The sequence below is a fragment of the Phacochoerus africanus genome, chromosome 14 (genome assembly GCF_016906955.1).
Source record: "Phacochoerus africanus isolate WHEZ1 chromosome 14, ROS_Pafr_v1, whole genome shotgun sequence".
NCBI lineage: Eukaryota > Metazoa > Chordata > Mammalia > Artiodactyla > Suidae > Phacochoerus > Phacochoerus africanus.
The window spans coordinates 14,995,720-15,005,920 of record NC_062557.1 but is presented as its reverse complement, the minus strand read 5'-3'; the positions used below and the strand labels follow the sequence as shown (position 1 = coordinate 15,005,920).

Here is a 10,201-nt window from a genome sequence, read left to right as displayed (position 1 = left end):
CGTTGTCGTTTGGGGCTGTGCCCCGTGGAAGTTCCCAGACCAAGGGACTGAACTGGCGCCGCAGCATCGAACCAAGCCACGGCAGCACCAGCTCCTTAACCCGCTGTGATGCAGGTGGACTCCAAAGGAACAGTGTCTTTGTCAGAATAAATCCACTTTGACATTTTTTAAGTGATCTCCATGCTGCTGCTACTGCTTCCAAACAGACCTGAATTTCACGGCACGTGGGGCGGGGGAGTGAAGGGATAAATAGAACGATGAAGCAAGAAGCTCTGGTAGCAAGCTAAATATTTATCTCCCTTGTGTCCTAATTTGTTAAGGGAATTTTTCAAAAAGCCGCTGTCACTGTGAGCAGTTTGGTTCTTGGGTAAATAGACCTTTGGTTCTTCCTGTTCTGGGATGACTGGATTTGAAAAGATTGAGACACTTTTTTATTTATTTTATTTATTTATTTTTTATTTTTTTGTCTTTTCTAGGGCCGCACCCATGGCATATGGAGGTTCCCAGGCTAGGGGTCCAATCGGAGCTATAGCCACCGGCCTACACTACAGCTCACAGCAACGCCGGATCCCTAACCCACTGAGCGAACTCCTGAAGAACTTCTCTTTACCACAGAATCCAACCCACTGAACACTTTCTTCTACTGCAAAAATAATCATTTCTTATTGCAGTTAACATTTATTGGCTGCTGGCTATTGTTTGGAATTGTGCCAACACACATTTTCTAGAACCATCTCATGTAATCCTCACAGCAGTTCTATGAGGTTGGTGTTCTTAGCCCCATGTTACAGATGACACATTGAAATTTTAAAAGCTGGGAGTTCTCATCGTGGCTCAGTGGCTAATGAATCCCACTAGGAACCATGAGGTTGTGGGTTCGATCCCTAGCCTTGCTTGGTGGGTAAAGGATCCGGCGTTGCTGTGAGCTGTGGTGTAGGTGGCAGACACGGCTCGGCTCCAGTGTTGCTGTGGCTCTGGCGTAGGCTGGCGGCTATAGCTCCGATTAGACCCCTAGCCTGGGAAATTCCATATGCCTCAGGAGCGGCCCTAGAAAAGGCAAAAAGCCAAAAAACAAAAAATAGAAAAAAGAAAAAAATGTTAAAAGCTTAACAGCCAGGTGGGTAACACACAGCTAGTAAGAGGCACAATGTGGATTAGAACCCAGCTGTCTGCATACCTTCAGAGTTTGTTGAGATGATCACGGATGCTACGTCGTGTCCCACCACAGCCAGTGCCCCCCCCCCCAACCCCCCGCACCCATGGCCTGAGGAAGTGCCCAGGGCCAGGGATCGAACCCAAGCCACAGCAGCGACAACGCCAGATCCCTAACATGCTGAGCCACCAGGGAACTCCAGCTGGTTGTTATTCTTGCCCCTCCCCCAGCATCATGACAAGGTACCATCAAGTGGACTATAAATACAGTCAGGCGGAAGCCCAGATTGGCGTGTCCCTGGAATACCATTACCAACCAGAAGTTTGTGCAAACATGTGCTGATAAAAGGCATTGCCTCACATAGCGTATAAGTCTCCTGATCTCATCTGGGGGTTGGTTGTGCAAAAGAACAACCAGGAAAAGGCAGAGCAGCCACCTGGGAGAGAAGAGTGAGCTTCACCCCTGGGGTTTCTGCCCTGGGAGGGCGTTCAGTCTAATCCTGACTATTTGTTCTCTTGCCGTGAGCAGCTATATCTTACACTCATTTGTGCCAAGTCGATAGGCCACCATGGTGAAGCGTCCTGGTGGTACCAGTTTATCGTGTATTGATATCTTCATATTCTCAAGGGGCCAGCTCGGTGCCACCGTGGCACGGCTGTCCTCCCAGAATGCCTCCAACTTCCTCACTGGCCAGTCCCTCCTAATCCCCTGGGGTCTGGCTTACTTCCACAGAACTCTCTGGAAACTTCTCTCAAGCAGCTCATAAACATTCTTCCGCCTATAAAAAATCCCAGGGGGTTTGCTTCATCTTTTCACCCTGGGCCTCTCTGCAGTCCAGGTACATTGACAGTTTGGGGTTTTTTTTCCTTGAACTCTTCCTCCCGTGGATATGACCATTTTCTGGCTTTCCTCCTGTCTCTCTGCTCTTTTTCCTCCTTCCAGACTACGTTTCTTAAGGCTCAAGATATAAACCTTACCTATTCTTTCTCTCCCTTTTCTCCCTCAAAGAGCTCATTCACAGATGTAACCAAATTTGAGGGCAAAAAGAAAGGTTAGCTAAACTTTAGTCAGCTTCATTTCGCAGATGACGTCATCTTTGACCTCTGCACGGCTGGTTACCGTTCACCCATTCATGTATCTATCCATTCTTTTAGCAAATATTATCGAGGGCTCCTGAGTACAAGGGTTTGGTACCACGAGGGGATTTCGCAGAGTTCGCCAGTTGGTAAAGGTGGCAGGACGGGCCCAGAGAGAACCAATGTCCAAGGCAACTGTGAAAATCGCAGGAAGGCAGGAATAAACTCAGAAAGAGGACCGTGGTGTTTGAGAAAGAGAGGCGTCTGGCGCAAGGAAGAGGGTGGGTTGGATAGAGCAGGGAGGGCTTCCTGGAAGAAGTGGTATCTGGGCTGAGCCTTTTCTCAGACTTGATGGGGGAAGGAAATTCTAGAGGGAAAGGAGGACCTAAACAAAAGAACTGATGAAAGCAAAGCACCACGGAAGCCCCAGCTGACGCATCAGTGAGCTGGTGCTCGCCTTCCACCCCGAGGAGCAGTGGGCAGATGCTCACTCCCCACTGGCTAGATGCAGAGATGAGGCTGGGCGGGCAGGCGGGATATGGGACGATGGAGTTGGGGCATCAAAGTCAGGCTGGGCTTTCTCTAGCAGCAAAGTGAGTTGAGACTGAAGTTATGCTTCGGGGGAGAGTTAGGGCAAGAGAGAGGCATTTGAAAAGAGACTGTAGCAGAGAGTTACCAAGAGTTTTTTGGGTCTTAGTCTAGAGCAAGAAAAGGAAGGGGGACCAGGGCTGATACTAGAGACCTTCCTTGCCAGAGCGGATGGGAAAACGTGACTGGTGCAGTTACACAGACAAGACGACTCTGAAGAAGGACTTCAACAGCAGTTTATCAAATGTTTAAGGGAAGTTTTACCGAACTGAACTTGGGTCGGCTTGCCAGCCGTGCCGCAGAGCCAATTGACTGAGAGGGGGTTGTGATGAAGGAACGTAGGGTGTTTATTTGCAGGGCGCCAAGCATGGGGTACGGGTGGCTCAAGCTCAAAAAACCTGAACGCCCCGAGGGCATTCAGGGAAAGGTTTTTCAAAGCAGCCTTTAGGGGGAGGGCTGCAGGGTGCACGACGTTCTTCTGATTGCTTGGTGATGAGGTAACAGGGTGATGTTTCAGGAATCGTCCTCCTCCGTCGGGTGCGGGGTCTGCCTGCTAGGGTTCACCATCCCCCTGGGTGGGGGAGTCTCAGTTCCTGCAGAACAACTCGGAGATCCGCGTCCGATGATGTACTATCACGTATATCCCTTGAGGAGGAGCAAGGACGCTGACCCCTGAATGAAAGTCATTTCTCTTCCCGTTTAACTGCACTTCCCTTGTTTCTGCATTCCTTCACGGCCCTAATTCCCAGCTCCTGCTTAGTTTCAGCCGTTCTCACTGCCAGGACCACAGAGCGGGTGGTCCACTAGGAAGGAGGGCCAGCCTTGCAAGAGGGGCCGATGTGCTAAGATGTGGTGACCCTCCCCTGACGGTGCACCTACCCAGGTGAGGCCAGGCGCTCTACTCTGTGGCGGGAGCTAGTTTCCCAAGGCGATCCCAAACAATACTCGCCCTCTGTATATGCGCAGGCGGCTCTTCCCCTCCAAAGGGAGGGCTGTTTCCCTCCCCTTTGAACCTGGACTGACCCCTGACTGGTTTTGACCAGAAGCGGCATTCTAGGATTTCCCAGCCCAGGGTTAGGAGGCTTGGCAACTTCCATTTCCTTCCTTGTAGACGACTTGCTCTGGGAGGCTTCCTCTTGGAAGCCAGCTGCCATGCTGGGAGAAGCCCGAGCCAAACTCAGGGCACGTGGGGAGAAGCGAGTTGTTCCAATGAATCGCTCTGGGCCGCCTGCCACCTGGGTGAGCCGTTTCGGATGTTCCGGCCCAAACAAGCCCCCCAGAGACCTCAGTCAGCCCCCTGCGGAACAGAAGACCCGCTTAGCTGGGACTGTAAGCAGATCAGGCAGGGGGTCTCCAGGGAAAGAGAACCAGGCATGGCTTTCTTGACATAAGAGCACTGTTATGGGCCTAAGCCATTCTGTGATCTAAGCTTGGCTGCAATGCTTGTCCTTGAACAGGTCTCAGGAATTAAGGCTCTTAACTGAGGGAAGTGAGGGAAAGCAGGAGCAAAGGAAAACAGTAGCAAGAAACAACCGTTCAGGAGTTCCTGTCGTGGCTCAGTGGTTAACGAATCCGACTAGGAACCCTGAGGTTGCAGGTTCGCTCCCTGGCCTTGCTCAGTGGGTTAACAATCCGGCGTTGCTGTGAGCTGTGGTGTAGGTCGCAGACTCGACTCGGATCCCGTGTTGCTGTGGCTCTGGTGTAGTTTGGCAGCTACAGCTCCGATTCGACCCCTCGCCTGGGGACCTCCATGTGCCGCAGGAGTGGCCCAAGAAATGGCAAAAAGACAAAAAAAAAAAGAAAGAAAGAAACAACCGTTCAGCAATAAGACAGAATCCCAGAAGAAACAAGCTCATGGACACAGAAAACAGACTTGTGGTTGCCAAGGGGGAGAGGAAGGGAGTGGGATGGACTAGGAGTTTGGGATTAGCGGATGCAGACTGTTGCATTTGCAGTGGATAAGCAATGAGGTCTGAGCACTGGGAATTATGCCCCATCACTTGTGATGGAACATGATGGAGGATAATGTGTGAAAAAGAAATGTATATGTATGTTTAACTGGGCCACTTTGCAGAAATGACAGAACATTGTAAATCAACAATAATAACACTAAAAAGACAGAGTCCCATAGTTCCTGCTCAAGGGATTTACATAACAATCAGGTACAGACTTTGAGTTGTTCTAGAGGAACTAAGGCCCCATGCAAGTGGTGAATGGCTGAGGCCTCAGACTGGTCTCAACCTAAGGAATGATGCTGACCTTTTCTGACCCTTGTGACTTCAACCAACTCAAGCTTGGTCTCTCTTGGAGCTCCCTAGTGGCCTAGGGGTTAAGGATTCAGCTGGCCTGGGAACTTTTTCAAGCCACAGGTGCAGCCAAAAAAAAAAAAAAAGAATTAGAAAACAAAATAAAGATTGGGACCATGAAAAGAGATTTGTTTCCTTTCTACTTGCAAAGCTGCCTCCATCCTATAACGTCAAGACAAAAGAAAAATGTTGACAAGAGAACTCCAGATACAGCCAAAGAGCCCTGGAAAGGCTCGAGTTCTCATTCTAGTTGGCTTGGGATCAGCCTGCCCAGCTCTCTCTCCCTAACTGACCAAACCTTCCTTTATTTACCCCATTTTTGAGGTGGGGTTCCATCATTTACAACCAATAAACCCTGATTAAAATGCTGGCTCAGCATTTCTAAGAGGACTAAATTGACAATATAAGTGACTATACCTGGCCGATGGCCAACACTAAAAATATGCCTTTACACCCACCATATTGGCAAATATTAAAAATCTGACAATATCAAGAATTGGTGAGGGTGTAGGCCAATGTGGGAGGGCAGATTCTTTTTTATTTTTACTTTTTCACTGCCACACCTGGGACATAGGGATGTTCCCAGGCTAGGGGCAGAATCAGAGCTGCAACTGCCTGCCTACACCACAGTCACCCACAGCCACAGCAGCGCTGGATTTGAGCCGCACTGGCGGCCACCACCACAGCATGTGAAGATGCCGCAGCCTTAACCCAGTGAGCGAGGCCAGGGATCAAACCCACATCCTCGCTATGTTGGGTTCTTAACCTGCTGCGCCACGCTGAGAACTCGGGAGTGCAGCCAGAGCACCCACTTTGGCAAATAATTTGCTGTCATCTAGAAAGTTGGAAGTGTGCCTCCCCAGCAACTGTACTTCTGTGGACACACCCCAGAGGAAGTTTTGCACACACACAAGAATATTCAGAGAAGCTTTGTTTGTAATGTTAAAAAGTGGAAAATATTTTAAACATCTAAAGAGATGTAAAAACTGCAGTATAACTGTGTCCTGGGAGGCTACGCAGTAGTGAACCCGTTTGCATTACTGCAATTACTGGTCGCGTTATACACAATGACGTAAATGTCACCAACCTTAAGCAATAAAAAGTGCAAGTCACAGAAGAATATAAGCAGTATATTCTGATTTTCTTTTCCTTTTTTGGGGGGGCGGCTGTATTTTTATATTGGGGGGTGGTAGTAGAAAAGAAAGCAGGCCCTACACTGGGCCCTCTTTAGTGGCAGCTTCTCGTTCCACAGGGTTAAGGAAGACTTTGAGGACATAAAAATTGTTTGGAAAAATCCCATGTATAACTGATTCACCTTGTTGTACACCTGAAACTAATACAACATTGTAGCTCAGTAACATTTAAAAAAATATTATAAATATTATTTATTATGATGATGCTGATTAAAAAAAAAGGAAAAGAAAAAGGTGTGGTTGCTTTGTATATCGTGATGGGTGGAAGGGATGGAGGGTGGAGGTGAAGGCCCCTCACACTCTCCCTCTTACCTCAGATTACATCCTGGAGGCTGGAGAAGGCGCTACTCTCATTCCAGCTTCTTGGGACCCCTGACGGCCACGTCGTGATGGGAAACAACAAGGAGAAAGGGCGAGCGCCCCAGCACACTGGTGAAGATGGCAAGCAGCTCCTCCGAGGTCATGCTGATCAGCTGAGCTGGGCTCGGACACGGCCTGCACACTAGCTGGAGGTAGGAGACCGCTACGGTTTATTCTATTTCTATAAGCTCAAAGTCAGGTCAAACTAAACACGATACAAAATCCATGAAGCAAAAGCAAAAACCAGACAAACTCAGAATTCAGGACAGTGGTTTTCTCTGCGAGCGAGGGAAGAAGTAATCAGAGGGGGCAGAGATTGAGCCGCAGCGTTGGCGAGGATGTCATGTCTCCCTTTTGGAGGGTGGGGATCACACCCACTGTAGGCAGAAGGTCCTGGGCCGGGGATTGAACCTGTGTCATGGCTATAAGCAAGTCTGAGAAGATAAGGGGAAGGTCAGCTTTTATGAGGTGTTTCGTGAGCCCACGATTCTTTAAATCAGAACCACTCACCTGGTGTCTGGACTTACTGAGGCTCTTTGTGTCTCAGCGCAGAAGAAATTCAGGGAGGGACAAAGTGATAGGCAAGCAATAGATTTGTTAAGATAGGATGCTTGTGAGAGATGCAAGTAGGCAGGTGAGGAGGCTTTGCCCCGAGGATGAGGGGGGCTAGATTTTTATAATCCAAGGAGAGTGAGGAGTGGGAAAAGACCCCTTCTTCCTCATTCTTCGAGTAGAGGTCAGGCTTACGTCCCTAGCTCCTTCTATGCCTTCGGTAAGAGGGGACTTGACCCTATGAGGCCAACCAGGATAGTAAGGGTGCTTATTCCAATCAGCAGAAGGGCGGCAACAGATGCTAAATACATTGAGTCACCTCAGCTTCCCGTACAGTGAAGGTCTCCTACTTTGGCATCTTTCTCTTCAATTCCTGTCCTTGCTCCCAAGGATCATTATCCCGCTGAACTTGAATGCAGGCCTCATCTTATCTTTCACTTAATGCCCTGAGCTATCTCCTGCTTTTATTGATGGTTTTATAGTTAAGCAAGTCTGCTTCATTCCAAGATGTTCTGATGGCTTTCTTGGATTTACCGCGGTCTCCCAAAGTTCCCTCAATTTCCCTCTCTATCTCTGGTGCCCTACTGGGACTTCTACAACTACTTGTGTAACTCTTCTACTTTTTCCGTATCAGTTTGGCCCACACGGCTTTTTTTCGTAGGGGGAAAACATTACATATCTCTTGGCTCCCCTCTTACTTACTTCCTCAGAACAGTTTCTCAGAGCTAGTCTGATGGGCTGTCTCCTGGGCTAGAGCCCTCAGTAAGAATGAATAAACTCAACCCACCGCTCTTACTTTGAGCATTTTTTGGTTCTTATTTTATTTTTTGTCTTTTTTAGGGTCACACCTGCAGCATATGGAAATTCCCAGGCTAGGGGTCACATTCGAGGTGTAGCTGCCGGCCTCCACCACAGCCACAGCAACGCCACTGAGCAAGGCCAGGGATCCAACCCGCATCCTCACGGATACTAGTCCGGTTCCTCACCGCTGAGCTATGACGGGAACTCCTATTTTGGGGGTTTTTTTAAGTCAAATGTCATACAGAGGTTACAAAACACTTGCCAAAAGAATTAGTTTTGGGTCAAAGAGGAAAGAGGAATGTTTAAATTTAAATAAAGACATAGAAAATACTGAAATAACAGTCCTATTCAACTACCAACTCAGGCTGAAATGCTTTTTTTTTTAATATTACTCAATGAATTTATTACATTTATAGTTGTACAATGACCATCACAACCCAATTTTATAGCATTTCCATCCCAAACCCCCAACCTCTCTCCTTTGGAAACCTGAAATGCTTGCTTTATGACATAAAACAATAAACTTTCCTTGTTAAATTAGGAGGCAAAGAGAAAAATCCCTAAGGAAAACATATAAAGGAAGTAGAGAGAACCAGATAATTGCGGGTCTGTTTTCCAGCCCCTTCCCAATAAATCAAACCCAGAGGTCAGGGACATATTCTTCTTGTCCAGTTGGGAATAATATTACGCCTGGCTCACAGTATGTGCTCTATACTCACAAGTACTTACAGTTTGCGCAAAGTTAGGCCTCCTCTCCTTAGAGTTCAAAAGTAGCCTGTTACAGCTATGTTAGCATTCATTAAAGTGTTGTAATCTCATAAATCTTCCACACCACATCAGTCCTACCAGTCCTTTAAATGTTTACTACTCAGAATGTGCCAGGTGATTGACGTTAATTCTTCTAATCCTTATACTCCCCCCCCCCCCCCCCCCCCCCCGAAACTGAGGTTTGGAACGGCTAAGTGATCTGGATCACTTGGCAAATTCATCACAAAGTCAGGATCTGGCTACACACTGGTCTTTCAAACACAAGCTCTTTCTACCAAAACCAAGTTACCTTAAATTCAGGGACAAGGCTACTTTGCCGCCTCAGCTAGCCTCGATCCTGGCACAGAGCATCTCAAACAGATTAGGCATTACTTGCGCCCTGTAGTTGATAAAGTTTGATTTTGCGTACTACAGAGACAGGCACTAATTACAGGCCGGTGTTCTGGGTGGGGAAAGAAAGCAGAAGAATTTAGGATTTGAACGACTCTCAGTCTTTCCTTGACGCCCATCTCTATGGTTGGCATATAGCCATTCTATACTCTGGAGGACTCAGCGAGCATGGCCAATCATTAGGCCACTTTATGGGCACGTGGCCGGAAGTGCCGCTTGCTACTGGTTAATAGCAGTAAAGCCCGCCCAACCACGTCCTGTCAGCTACTTTAAGCAGAAGCTCGGCCAGAGCCGCTTTCCTTTCAGCGACTGTGAAGCTAGGAGGTTTTGGTCGTAGGTGTTGTGACCCAAGGTGCGGCTGTCCCCCGTCTCCGGGCCTAGGAGTCGGGTGGAAGGAGGGCGGCCAGCGGTGATGACATTCCAATAAAGCACGTGTTAGACTGCTGACGCGGGTGATGCGAACAGGAATCTGAGCCCGGCCGCCTGCGGAGGCGGGGGGAAAAAATGGCCCAGCGGGTATACCCATTTCTTAACCTACTTTTCTCCTTGTTGCAGATCCCGGCCGGGAGGACGTCGGATCTCGGTGTTCTCCCAATCTTTCGACCCTCCCCCAAAGCCCCTCAATAAAGTGCATTGATCTCAGCATTGGTGTCTTTTTTCTTTTTTTCCCGACGCGCTGCCTTTGAGCCCCCGTTGCGCCTGCGCATGGCGCCGGGGGTCAGGCTGCAGCGCCAGAGCACGCGCTTGCGCATAACTGGGGCCGTCTGTTCCCGCGGCGGCGGCCCTTTTAACCGCGAGCAACATTGCGGCGCCGGGCTACCTGTGGGAGGTGGGGTTTAGCGGCTCACGCCTTGGCCAAGCCAAGGCTAAAATTCCTTGGGGAGATGTCAGGGATCCTACAGTCTCTGCTAATTCCTGTGCCTTCCCCGTTAAGTCCGAGTGCCTTCTCCATGGGCGTAAGACGTGCAGATTCCTCGAGGGGTGCCGTGGGTGGCGTCTGCAGGGAGGGGAAAT

The 10,201-nt window shown here is 48.9% G+C and overlaps 1 long non-coding RNA gene and 2 other non-coding genes across 3 annotated transcripts; all 3 read left to right on the top strand.

The window, feature by feature from the left end:
* The first annotated feature begins 8,970 nt into the window (after positions 1–8,970).
* On the top strand, positions 8,971–9,829 carry LOC125114522 (uncharacterized). The gene is made up of 2 exons (XR_007131834.1): positions 8,971–9,539; positions 9,743–9,829. It is a non-coding gene; the product is annotated as an uncharacterized LOC125114522 (long non-coding RNA).
* Positions 9,594–9,662, top strand: LOC125115335 (small nucleolar RNA SNORD104). The gene has a single exon (XR_007132046.1). It is a non-coding gene; the product is annotated as a small nucleolar RNA SNORD104 (small nucleolar RNA).
* Positions 9,830–9,860: 31 nt separating the features above from the next.
* Positions 9,861–9,993, top strand: LOC125115346 (small nucleolar RNA SNORA76). The gene has a single exon (XR_007132057.1). It is a non-coding gene; the product is annotated as a small nucleolar RNA SNORA76 (small nucleolar RNA).
* The last annotated feature ends 208 nt before the right edge of the window (positions 9,994–10,201 follow it).